Raw genomic sequence first — 14,512 nt, forward strand, 5'->3', positions numbered from 1 at the left:
AGTTTGCAGCCATTCTTCTTTTTCAATGAGGGACCTTTTTGTGGTCCAGAGTGTTATGTCGTCTGCGTAGAAGGCGTGGCGGAGGTCTTCCACGTCCTGCAATTTTCTTGCGAGGCCGATCATGGTGACATTGAAGAGCGTGGGTGAGATGACTGCTCCTTGTGGTGTGCCCTTGTTGGGAGGGTGGTATACTGACTGCAGTATACCACCTAGGGTGGTATACTGCAGTCTGGATCTCCCCAATCTTCAGCTCTGCTGTGCGGTGTCTTAGGAAGCTCTGAACGTATTTGTACGTTCGCTCGCCGCAGTTGGTGTTGGCGAGCCCTTCTAGGATTCCTTGGTGGCTGACGTCCAACATCCAAAAAATGATCCGAAAAAGACCCGCTTACGGACAAGATTCAGCCGAACGCATGAAGCTAAATAGATCTCAATTTCTCACAGTTTGTCACCGCCCTAGACGCTATACATACGAGTCCAAAATTATTGCAGGATGCAATAAAAAGATAATTTCAGGTCCAGTGGTACTTGAACCTTGATGATCTCCGCAAGCAGACGCCGAGATTCTTGTAACAAACGTATTCAAACTCATAATGCGTTACAAATATTTAAGTAATAATGTAAATTAAAAGCTCTTGAAATCGTAAACGTTAGAACCAATAATTTCTTTAATTGAAACCTCAGTAATTGTGGAACGATATGGTAGCAAAATATCAGCACGAGTGTTTAAGTTCCTAAGAGTGATTTGTCAGTCGAAAGTATTTCTGAATTAACTGAATAAAAAAAACAGGAAGCCGCCAGGCTATTCGTGATCGCTTAATTTATAATGCCAATGTTATTTGCATGATCATGGCGACGAAGAATTGCTCCTCAAATAAGCACAGCTTATATGCGATTTTCACAATGTCATCCTCGTTGGCTACTGTATTTCTTGTTCTGGCCTCCAAAATACATGTGCAGACTGCCTCCGCTCATCGAGTCTGTGTGGAGCGCAAAACATTGCACAAATTACCAGGCGCCAGTGTTGCGCCACAGCTAAGTTGTCTGCATGTACGGCTCTTTCTCGTGTACACTGCCGCAGTTACATGAGCTCGAATCGCGTTGGCTGTGGAAGCTCTGCTTTAAGAGCTTACTTTAAGCATTTCAGCTACATTCGTAAGTACTACCCTATGTGTCGCAACAATCCACCTCAATCACTAAACAGTAGAATGTCATGCGCCGCTATATTATCATATATGGATGCCTTAAATGGACCTACGAGGTAAATATAAATTATGCAGGTTTTATGTAGTGACTTGTTGTTTGTTAGGCAGGACAGATACACGTTCCCTGCCACCGCTGCCTGTGAGGCAAAATGCCGTATTGTATAATTCGGTTTCCTAGGCTTTTGATTTGGTATTACAGTACGCGTAGTAGTGGCGGTGGTGGACAATGTTAGCAGTTTTTTTTTTTCGCTACGGTGCTGGGAAGCTCGGGATGGATAACGAGGCGGACTGACGATGATCCAGTGACACCAATGACAACAACGGTCGTCATCAACGTAATAGAATGAACGGAAGGATTACCGGACGACGCAAACACTTCCCTTAAATGCGTTCACAGTAAAAAAAATTTGCCGCATATCTGCTTGCTTCGCTGCAAAGGACGCCGAAAGACGATAGTCTACAACTAAGTGGTTCGTTTTGAGAAAGGAAAGGTTGGCGCTATCTTCTGCAGCCCTTGAAGGAACCGCCGGGGTGGCTCAGTGAGCTAAGGCGTTGCGCTGCTGAGCACGAGGTCGCGGGATCGAATCCCCGCCCCGGCGGCCGCATTTCGGTGAAGGCGAAATGCAAAAACGCCCGTGTGCTTGCGTTATAGTGCACGTTAAAGAACAACAGGTGGTCAAAATTAATCCGGAGCTCTCCACTACGGCGTGCCTCATAATCAGAACTGGTTTTTACACGTAAAACACCAGAAAGAAGAAGAGGGAGCACGGCTCAGTGCCAGATAGTCTTCTGCCGCCCCTGACACGTAACACCCTCTCTTCTCCCCCCTACCACCCCACACGCTCTTCCCCTCCCCTCCCACGATGAATGCGATGGAGTTTTGCTGAATTCAATTCAAGTTCCCCGCGTTCGGCCGGCTCCCGCGCTATTTGTTGGGACCTTCTAGTACTGTTGGCGTAAAGCCGGCTCCAGAGCCGCGGCTTCAGTCGGCTTGTTATTAACGCGTAGCGTCTTTTCGACACCATTTCTAACGCGTTGATTTTTTTCATTTGCAGCATTTCATTTTTCATATATTTCTGCCTCTCCCTTTCTCTCCATCTGTGTTTCTCTTTCTTTCTCTCTCTCTCTCTTTCTCTCTCTCTTTCTCTTTCTTTAAATGTCTCTCTCTCGCTTTCATTTTCTCTTTCTCTCACCCATAGCAAGTTCTGTTAGAATCGTTGGTACAACGCAATCATATGGTTCCCATAAATGCATGCGCTACAAGCGTGGGTGTATGGCCTAGTGGTTATGACACTCGTCTTGGGACCACGGGTACCACTCGGGTTTGAATCGTGCCACGGCAAGAAAGTTCACGATATTTATTTATTTTTACTGTCGCTCTCTGTCTTTCTTTCTTTCTCTCTCTGCACCTCCTCTCCTCATGCTTGGTTTTGGCCGGCCGGTGGAATCGCGTGACAGACAAAGTTTTTCGCAGTTAGGTAGCCCAAGAAAGACTACAATCTTTAAAATTCTGGGGAGGCACCCATGGTCGCGAAATTTACCCACCCGAATGTGTATATATTCATGTGCAAGATACGCAAGTTGGCATGCTGAATTCCGTAGGCGCGGAAACTGGATTGAAAACCCCCTATCCTCATTCAAGAGATTTACTCCTTAAATAGCGGATACAAGCAGGGTGACGGCTCTTCCGGCACTCCGTCTGCTTTTTTTTTTTTTTGTGAGTAGTTGCGTCTTTACGGCGAGCTAAACATCAAGCTTTCGCGAATCGTTTTAGTAGTAGTTTTGTCAAAAAATATCTAAAAGTAAATACTCCACTTTATCCGTAGTACTTACAACGTGTCATTCCATGGGTACAGTATATGTACTGTTTCCGACACTTATAGAATTGTTTCATATTAAAATGCCTTTATTAGCTTTGCGATATGTGCGATGCATTTCCATGTGGCCTATGTGACACGGAGAAGCCAGCTGCACCTGTTGGAGCCAGCATCTGCCTAATTATTCCTGTCAATAAAAAAATAAAAGGACTGCTAATAATTGGTTATTCATGTATTAGCGTAAACAAGAAATTGCAAAGGTTTTCCCATAGTGCTGAAACTAGAATAGCAATATACTACAATATGCAGCTATGCACGAACATCGCTCGTTCTTCTTTTGTTTTCTCGTTAGGCTGCGAATAATGAAAATGCGGTTATTACTCTAGGAATCCGCTACTTCCTATTGGGGAAGGATAAGTTTTGCTCCTAAGTGATTTTCTTTTTGCTATAGGACCCAGCTGGCAATGAAAAAGCCAGGGATAGCACGTTCGCTGACCAGCAAAGCGCGACCCAATTTTCAGGCACTATGGTAAAGACAGCATGGTAATTTCATCGTCTGTTTCCCTTTTGCAGTGCTTTCCTTTGCATCCCGCTTCTGTTTACCGGACTTCGGTTTGGCTACGTTTTCTTTTTGTTTTTGTTTTAGTCATTAGTTAATTTTATTATTGTTTGGTGAGAGCTTGCACAATCAATAGTAGGTAGGGAATACATACAATCTGTATGTATTCCCGCCCAAACCTCAGTCATTCTACAGGGAGCACTATCAGTCAGACATTTTCAATGAACACATCCTTAATTACGGAAGCAATATTGCGCTGGAATAGCCTTCTGAAAAACATAGTTTTTTCTGGAAATGTCATTCCGGGCAATGTCAGCAAACCAAGTTGGCTTACCTTCTGAAACATACTCCTCCCGTAATTCATCCGAGCCTTTCTTTCTTATTCTTTTTTTTTCTTCCCAATTTGCCTTACCGCCAAAATACTGCACTTCTTGGTAATTACTTTATGTTTGTTAAAATATGTAACATTGTAACGAGGAATGAAGCCCCCTTATGTAATTCTCCCAGGTGTTTCTCAAGGAAAAATTTTTAAAAACAATAGGAATAGCTCAACCGAGGAGCCTGTGTGCTGCCTAATTTTCGACTGATATATGGATCATATATTAAAGGGAAACTATGGATCATATATAATCAAGTATACAGCGGTCATCATAACGAAAGCGAATAAAAGTAAAGCACAGTAATAGTAAAACGCACATTAGAACTTCTAATGTCAATGCGGTTTTAGGATAGCAAAATAAAATGCACACTCTTACTTTTCGATGTATTTCAAAACCATACATTGTATTAGCACTGCTGAACGTTTCATGTAAATATGAAATAATAGCTTGCACGTTATTACTTTATGGCTGTACTTTAAAACATTAAATTTGGTTACTTATGTATACGGAGTTCCTAATAGGCCAAGAAAAATATCATTCTGCATTTGTTGTTCTGATTCCTTGTTCTCAAGTTAAACAATGATGACTTATTCAGTTGATGTAAAGATCCATATTCCGATCTCTGTGACTAGGGCTCTAACATAGTCGTCTCCCCGACACTTTGACAGGGTGCATGTTAGATTATTTTAATACTATTGACATAATATAAGGAGATCTTGCCGCGGTATTTGTTCAAGTTGTCTGAAAAAATACGACCCTGGCCTCTATTCGACCTTTCTCAGTTAACCATCCCACTAAAATTTGTCAGCTTTTGCATCCCTCGAACAGGCGACATGACTATCTGCGTTATGCTTGGTAACTCGCGCGAAATCGGTAGTACATAAAACCCACACTGTCGCCCTAGCGCAGATTTCTCCGTAAGAAAACCGCTGAACACCTAGTACTGTGGCAGTCAAAACAAAATAATTTGGGTTCGAGAAAAAAGAAAAGACAATTAGCTTCGTGCGCCAGGGTACGTGTGTTTAGTCCTTTGTTCAGCAATGTACAAGCTGGAAGAAAAAGATGTGAAGGCCTCACAAGCGCCCAGGTTTTCTCGAGGGACCAACTTGTTTCGGGCAGACCCATACTCAACAGGATGTTGTGTGTTTGTATTTTGGCCATGGCTGGAAAGACAGCTTCCATGCAGTGCCTCTGACACCAGGGAATCTCTTTCTTTCTGTGCCACCGTAATTGTTCGGTGACTGCCCATACAACGTCATTAGCAAGGCCAATGATGGGAGAACCTGGCTGCTTTATTCTCTTTCTTTTACTATTAGGCGCTTGAGTGAAGCTCCATGTACCGTTAGCCCAGCAGAGTGGATAACATTATAATTCGAGCTTGCGTTTTTGATTGCTCTTATCATGGACACGCGTAGTGGGTAATATATCATCCTTTCAGAAATAGAACCCGAGGGATCGTCAAAGTCTAAAGGTATTTTTTAGTATGTAGTGGACATTCCATCATTTTTTGCTGCCGTGCTTTTGTCATTGTTCAGGAAATTCATAAGATTATCTAGACTTGTTAGGTATGTAGTGGACATTCCATCATTTTTTGCTGCCGTGCTTTTGTTATTGTTCAGGAAATTCATAAGATTATCTAGACTTGTGAGCAGTTCACTTTAGATGTTATAGCCTTTCAGTATTCTCAGAAGTGCACACAATGCTCTATAGGTCCTTGTCTTCCGAAAAAAAGAGAAAGAAAAGGGTTTCCAGACTCCAACCTTACGCTTTAATAGTCATGAACTAATTGTCATGTGGTTTTGGTAGATATTTTTGTGCGGAAAGGCAGATACACAACGGAACGACTTTTCCGACAATAAACAGACTATGCTGCGCGTAATACAATAAATATATAAAAGTAACAATCACGTATATAAATGCTTCAAGAATTACTAGGGCTTAAAAAAGTTGTGCGTATCAAAAATGTCAATTTAATGCTGACGCTTATGCAAGGCCCCTTTCATTGACGTGGCAGAGCCATTGCTGCTTCACAGTTGAAACAACCGTTAAAGAAACTTGTTCTTTGGATATTGCAGGTGAAAGTTAGTGCTTTTATACGCTCACATCACTAACTTCCGCAAACACTTTTAAGAATATTGTTCCTGCAAAAAATAGTGGCAAGAGCGTAATTCTGTACAGATGTACTTTCCCCGTTTTGCTATGTTTGACGGTTCCACCACTCTCCTGGGTTGCGCCATCTTCATCAGCACAAAGCAAAACATGCGAGGTCACTACAATAACACAAATAGTGATGTAGGTCACAGCGGTCGACGAATCGATAAATTTAATTTGCAACGCGACAAGTGCATAAATTGTGTTTAGACTCACAAACTCGACTGTTGGTTTGTTTTTTTTTAACAATTACTTGAGTCGAATTGGTGCATGATGAAGGGCAAATTTATGTACCGTACAAATATGTGCCATCACATGTCATTCCATTCAGACAAACTTCGGTTTGCTCAAACACCTCTTTAAAACGCCTTCTCAATAAAAAAAAAACGCGTACGTTCTGCAAAGCTAAGCGATTGAACAATGCTGAGTTGTGGTACAAGTACCTAAGCGTAGTTATAAAATTTATAATTTTGATATGTGAAGCGAAGGATGCACTTTTTGAATAAAACACTTCCTCCCTTACTTACCGCAACTCCTAAGCCGTTGTGGAACATTATGGGTGGTTCTAAAGATAAAACAATAACGTTGAACAAGACTGACGTGTCTCGGCTTCGCCTTCACAATGTTGTTCTATATTAAATGAAATGTTGGCCAAGTTTTTTTCAATGCGCTAACTATTAATCTTCCTTAGTACTCCATAATGCATTGTCCACCGATGGATCCTGTCCTCATAAATTCTTTTGTTTTGATGACCTTAATTAAAAACTTAAAATTGTCTTAATCATGCGGAACTGATACATTAACTAAAATATTTCAAGTTCACTGAAATGTATAGTTCGGTAATATTAACAGAACTTTTTTGACAGCCCGTGCTTCTGGTCAGTTAATCGGTTACTGGGAGCTCGGCAAGGCGGTACCGTTGTTAACATCAGGTGGCACCCTTTCTGCTATTAACTACAGACCTATATCACAAAACAGCGTTCCTTGCAAATTTTTAGGAGATATAATCTACTCAAGCTTAGCAAACTTACTCGATTCTACACATTTTTACGGGTACAAAGCATTGCTTGGTAAATATTTTTCATGTTAGACGCAATTAATTTGCTTTGCTAATGAACTCTTCGCTGCTCTTCACAATTGGCGTTTCATCGATTTTATGATCCCAGATTTTCAGAAAGCATTTAAGCTTGTTCCTCACCCACTACTATGTTTAAAACTAAGCAAACTAAATATTGGTCCTAACATTATTGCCTGATTTGAAAACTTTCTAACAGAACGCGATTGGTGACCGCTATCAATATTGATTTCCCTTCCAGCCCAGTTACTTGAGTGTGTCGCAGGGTTCCGTACTCGGCCCCCTTCTATCTTTAATTTATATTAACGACCTGTCTAATGTAGTTCAATCATCAATTAGGCTATATGCTGACGACTGCGTAATTTATCGACAATATCATCGGAGACTAATCTTGCAGCACTTCAGTCCGACATTAACGCTATCAGCAGGTGGTGAAACACGTGGTAAATGCATTTGAAATGTAAAAAAGTGTAAAGTAATGAGAATCTCCTGAATATTGTCCACCTGTAATCCTCCTGTTTATAACATTGATGGTTTTGTGCTAGACGAAGTAACCTCTTATAAGAATCTAAGAGTTCATATAACTGCTATCCTTTCTTGGCAAACTCATGTTACCTACGTTGTATATAATGCTAATCACAAGTTAGGTTATTTACGCCGCATTTTTTCAAGGGCACCGTCGTCTCCCAAATTAGCGTTACATAAACGCTTGTAAGGTCAAAGCTTGCATATTAATGTGCTTTGTTGGATCCTAGTAAATAATCCGCTATTAATCAACTAGAATCAATTGAAAACTAAAGTGCGTGTGTCATTTTCTCAAGTTATTCCCACTTTTGCAGTGTATAATCGATGAAACTCACTTTGCAGCTTCCTGACCTTTATTTGCAAAGGTAAATGTCCTGTTTGTCAATGTTCCACAAGATTTTTCATAAAGTACACCTGAAAAATGAACTTCTCACCGAGCCAATTGATGTGTCGTGTCGTACTCACCACTGCCATAAAGCTCACGTCCCTTTTCGCCCCACTAATTTCCTTTCTGGTTCAATTCATCCCGAAGACAGCCAAAGAATAGAATCCTTTGCCCACTTCCTTCGTCGCCATCCTCAACGCTTCCACATTTCAATTTGCCGTTTAAGATTATTTTATGTACTAACCGCTTATAACATGTACTTTCTTCGTTTTCTCCCCTCTCATCTGTACCGATTTCGAGCACTGAAGGTACTGAAAAAAATATGGGACCAGCACGTGCGCTTCTCCTTATCGCAAAACGAGATTCACATCAGACCTTATCACAGACTGTGGCGACTTGCTGTGGGCCTTTAGCTCGTCGTATTCACCTCCAATCAAAGAGACCGCGAGACTTTCATCGGTGGAGACATGGTTCGTACTATTGCTTCTCCCTGCCGACAAATGAAAAGCAGATTAGCCCTCAACTTGGACAGTGCACCTCACCTTCTCTCACTTCGTGATTTATGTCATTAGGTTATCTCACCACGCCAGATTTTAAGGAGTCTAGATTTACTGTTAGGCGAAAATATCAGCCGGAGCATTTACAGTGACGTTAAAGAAACTGTGAAAAGAGGGCTGTACACGTGCTTGTCCGTGAAACGCTTCCAAGCAGTTCTAGCGCTTTGTAAGCAAGACAAACTATTGATGCAAGAGCTAAATTGTTAAATGACCTCTACTAAATCACAACCGTGATGTTTATAAATAAGCGTTAGCGAAGAGACGTGCAATGCTAACAGCAGTCTGCGAGGTCCGGGACGGTGTGGCCGCAACCCACGCACTCCGTTTATTGCGATAGCAATTATATGGACACTCCAAGCGCATTTTTGCCATCGCCGTCGCCGTGATGTTCCGTATAAAGTCCAACGATGATAAAATCGTCGCCGCGTGCCGTGCGTTGTGTGTGCGAGTGAAGGCGTGCGAGGGTGAGCCGGCAACCGCAGCTTAATCTCGCGCACGCGACAGAGGAAGGCGGCCGGAAGCGCACGCCCTTCGTTTAAGTGCGAGGAACGGGTAGGAGGCGACAGAGGTGAGAAGGAGGGGGGGGGGGGGGGTGCGTTCTGCTTACGCGGCGGCTGCTCACGGAGCTATCTTGGAAGCGATCTGCGACGCGCCTGACGTGGGTGCCCGTGGCGGCCTCATCTTCAAAGCGATCTGCGAGGGGCCAAAGGGCATTCGCCGAGTGCCCGTAGCTTCGTATGCGCCGCGCTTTCGACGTTTAGTTCGCATTGAAGCGAGAGCCAGCGCGAAGGTCAGTTTGCTCACTGCCTCTGGCGCGATTTCTCACTCCAGCGTTTTGACGAGCTCCCGCGGTCGAGTGACATGTGTTCATGTTTACCTGGGCGCGCGTGACACTGTGCTTGTTTATTTAGTTAGTAAGCGAGTGTTTACAACTTTATACGGCCGATAAAACTACTATCCTTACTTCGTATAGCTGTCTACTAATTTGCTATCGCCATCGATACTTCGCCTTTCGGGCGAAACGGCGACTTTTTTCATTTCTCCTCGCAGTCCATGCCCCGCCTAAGAACTCCTGAATAAATGTCGACAGTTTAACTGGCCTAACCTTCTCAACAAGCGGCTTCAATATTTATTTTGGATTTGACGGAATTTCATAGTATGTGCAAATATTCTAAAATAATTAATCTATTAGTGATTGACTATTTCTTGCATAATAGGTAGGGAGAAAAGATAAACGAAGCCATGGCTTGCAGCGCCATTGGAAGTGTACTTTATTTTGTAGTGTTTCCTTGTTAGCACGTAAAACCAACACTGATGAAAAAAGTCCACCCGAAAGAAGCACATTGGGTCTTAGTATAGTGATAGGCAGAGCCATTTTCCGCTGCTTTAGTCGGGTTGTCACCAAACAATCCGTGGACGCCTTACCCGGTGTAGTGATTGCTATAGTTCGGCAGTATACCAGCGTACGCAAGAAATTTTTAAATAGCTCATTACGCCAGGGACAATGGCGTTGACAACATGAAGAACTTTACGAGTTTTACTAACTTCACTCAACGAATGGAACACAACGACATACATCCGACTCCAAAACTCCGGCAATAATAAGCCAACTACTGCAACTTGCACAACTCATCTTAAAAATTATCTGCTACCAAAGGTTAAAAAAATCTTAACGACTAAGTGCAGGTGTTACATCAATTCACTGAAAATTTTGTTTCTATTCCTGAGCGAGACAGCCACTATAGGTCACATGCTTCCCACGCAAAGCAGAAAAAAAAAAGGATGACAGAGAGAGAGAGAGAAATCTTCCAAAGAGCATACTAGGGATAACACAATTGCTTAAAAACACAGCCAAACTGCCAGTACTATAAAAAGCGCGCCAGATGCACCATGCAGAAATTATCAACACTGGTCGATATGCAAGCTGTTGTGGAACAGAGTGCGCTTTGGTCCTTATATCTTGTTTGATCGGGCTGCACAAATAGGAAGCTGTATATGCTGTGAAGTAGGAAGTTTCCTTTACAAGTCAATAAATTCCCGATCAGCTTTTGTAGCAAAAGCAGAATTTTTACCCCATGTAGTACCTGCTCATATATTCTCTTAGAAAGAGAATAATGTGTCTTGGTAAGAATTTAGCGTGAATATGCATGAAACATTGGTTTTACCTACTTTTGAGAACTGCTTACAATTCGAAGTTTTAATTTCTTTACTGATTTAGTCGACCATGCCGGCATGAAGAAATTTACAAGCGCTGCTTAAAAAGCACAAGCAAGCAAGGAGTGGCTTATCTGTAGCTTAAAGCTGTACAGACTTCTCTTAAATACCAACCATGCACCGCTTCTGTGGGTATGTATCTTTAAGGAGAACCAAATAAGCAAGTTATTATCCAACGAAAAGTTTCTGCAGCATATTTCAACGTTTTTATATAATACTGTAGGAATGTGGACGCATCACTTCAAACCATGCCTTCCACGAGCACCTGCTTAATCGTCTTTTTTTTTAACACGAAAGTGTTTTATGCCGGGGTCCACCAAGACTTCACTGACGTATTTCCGTCACGGAAATACGTCATAGAACATAATACAAAGAAAGAAACCAGAAGAAAAAGTTCCACAAACATGCAAAATTTGGAAATCGAACCCACGACCTCTCGGTCTGCGACGATAGATCGCCGAGCGTTTAACCCATTGCGCCACAAACGCATTTGCAGAGAGCTACACAGACGCGCCTTATATATCTAAAGCCCAGACCACACGTACGCTTGCAAACGCGCGCGAGCTCGCGTCCGCGCGCCCACGCATGCGCAGACGGTGCGGCACGGCTCGTACGCGTCGAAACGCGGCGCGATCTCGCTGATCAGCTCCTCTCAGTTATCGCGCGCCTGGGCTGCCTCGCGTCGGCGCGCCTGGCTACGCAGCGACGGCGCGGTACATTCAACTCTCAGTTAAGCAGAATTATACCATGCAAGAAAGTGCTTCTTCTTCACTTTTTGGGCTGATCTAACAGCTCCAAAATGATAAAAATTACGTTTATAAATATCGAAGCATTTTGAAGCACTGCCAACAACGAAATACGAAGTGGCGTCTGCCAAGGTGTAAACAAGTGATGCCAGTGAGCGCGCGCTGTCGCGCGTATTTGTGGATGCAAAACGCCATTCCTCGCTAGGCGCGGCAACCGCAAGGCGCGTAGACGCGAGCTTACGCGCGTCCGCAAGCGTACGTGTGGTCTGGGCTTAACACTCCTCCGTGTACCCGCGCTCTTGCTCGGGGCGGTGCCGCCGCCTACGAGCAGAAAAGAGAAGTACTGCATTATGACACTAACGCGCACCGACAGTGAACGCTTCGGTGGTCTCAGCACTACGACGCCTCGATGCCAGCATTCGAAGGGACGCTGGCATCAAGAAGCACTACCAACGCCACCTAGGTGGCGTTCACCGTACTCAGCACAGCGGAGCGTGGCCTCCGCAATTAGCTCTGAAAATGTTTCTGAAGTTGATCGCGGAGGCTGCAATTACGACGCGCTGTACGCGCTGATTTGACTCGGTGACGATTCAGTTACGTGCTTTGTCTTGCGCGTTGTATTAGTGTGTCAGTTACGTGCTTCGTCTTTCGCGTTGTGCTAGCGTGTGCAGCGTAGTGCAGCTTCCATATGCACGACGGTTGCTCATGGTCATCGACGTTGGTAGTCGTGATGGAGGAGACGTGCCACCAGGCGTCAGCGTGGGTGCATCAACGCCTAAGGGCGCTTTAGCCACAAAACACCAATAGACATTATATATCAATGTGCAATAAACATTACACTACTTCTGTGAAGACACGTTTCACTTTCGTGTTCTATACCGATTCCTATATAAGAGGGATCAACCACATTTTTTTTATGACCGCAGTTACCACAAGTGAAGATCTTCGACGCTTTCCTTCACTTTACCTTCTTTCCTGGCGCAGTGGAAGCTGCCAGCTGTCTTTGCCAGCGAGGGCAATGTTCCGTCTAGTGTCGCCTCAGTGCGCTGTACTTTCTTTGTCCATTTATTTATCATCGGTGCCCAACACGATGCCATTTTTTGCGCTGCTCCCCGCGCGGCTTTCACTTCTGCTGTATGACTAAAAGAGTGCAACGCCATCAAAAGGCAGGGCTTCATCTAGGGAAACAAAAGCAGGCATGCGCACTGCGGAACCTATAAGGGTTTCTGACTCGGACAATAGGAAATTTCGGTTATATGTTGAAAGTTGTTACGTGCTCTCTAGGGAATGCTCTACCGGAAGAATTGGTTCATTAAAGGGTCCCTGAAACGGTTCGGACAAATTTTGTAGACGCGTAGGGTACAGCTGCAGTAACACATTCGCGTCACAACTTAAGTGAAGCGTCTCATATTAAGAGAGCTACGGACGATTACAAGTTGCCCTCCTCCCTAGCCATGCATTTCCTCCTCAACTCGTTCGCCGAGTGATCTGGGCTAAGCTCCGCCTTCGCTGGCTCTACATCATGTTGTGACGTATTGTCGCCTATTTCCGGTTGTCTTGGAAACAGCGCGCGAAGGCTCTACAACCACTCCGTTAGCCGCCCGGCCGTTGATCCCCAGCGAAAGCGATCAAGCAGCTTGCTTTGCGAGCGTTCTGTCGCCGCGCCGAGCGTGTCCAGTATTCCGGTAATAACAGGCGAGCTGAGGGATAGCCAGAGGCGTAAACTAAAGCCCCTCCATACCGCTGTGATAAAGGAGCTTCGTAGACGTACGTGAGCGGCCTGATCGGAATGCGCGGTCCAGCCATCTGGTGGCGCAGAGCTTAACCAGCCAAATACAGAGCTAATATTCCTGTAACCACGTGTAAAACATTTAAACATGACAACGTGTTCAAGATTATGCTCCTGCCAAAAATTTGAGCCAGCAGCAAAGTATAAAAAACTCGGTTACTGCTATATTAGCTGTGTGTTTGGTTGAGCTTTGTGCCGCCAGGTGGCTGCACCGTGCAAACAGTTCACGTTTGCACCTCCGTTCATCACGTTAAAAGTGGTAAAGCGGCCAGTACACTTGCGCTTGCGTTTACCGGAATACCGGACACGCTAAACTTTATTGTGGCAAACCTTAGACGTAAAGCGATGGCCGGAAACGCGTAGATGCTGGCGCCGTTTGGATTAGTTTGGATACCGAAAGTCCAATGTGCGGCAGCCACTCCGCTAGTCTGCTGCCTTGCAGCGGGGCACGATGTCGCAGCTTGACATTTCGCCGATCGCTACGTTTGCAGCCCACAACGCAACAAGGGCAAACCATGGTGCTCGCGAAAAGAAAGAACAAGACCAACACTGACAGCGCAGCTCTCGTCAACACGGAGCACGTTTTAACACAAGCAGACGACACTTGCAGTGGGCCGGAGGTGCTTATAGTGTAGTGATACATGTCCTTGTGTATTCTCTTTCTGTTGCTTTCTTTTTATAGAAACAAATTAACTAACACCTAAACTATTACGAACAATGTTTGTTCATCATAATGTTGGAAAAATTATCGATGACGCGCCCTGGGCAGCCAATCGGATAGCTGGCCCAGTGACGTGTTATGGGCAAATCGCGTCACTTGGTCACAAAACTCAGCCGATTGGCGTGCTGCGATCGGTAGCGATGTACCTTTTTAAAACCTGATAATAAATTACGCGCTTTACGTGGAGCGCTTAGATGCGTCAATTAATGATCAGAAGGACCTACTCTAACGACTCTGTACGTTTGTATAAAATCGTCAAAATCGTTTCAGGGTCCCTTTAATGGCAGAGATAGAAATATTAGAAGTCTCCCGAACCCATCATTTGAGGCGGCCAGCTTCACTGCCAATGTGTAGGCGCTCTCTCAACTTGTCCCGTCTAGTCTCCGGAAGT

The sequence above is a fragment of the Dermacentor silvarum genome, chromosome 6 (assembly GCF_013339745.2).
Source record: "Dermacentor silvarum isolate Dsil-2018 chromosome 6, BIME_Dsil_1.4, whole genome shotgun sequence".
Taxonomy (NCBI): domain Eukaryota; kingdom Metazoa; phylum Arthropoda; class Arachnida; order Ixodida; family Ixodidae; genus Dermacentor; species Dermacentor silvarum.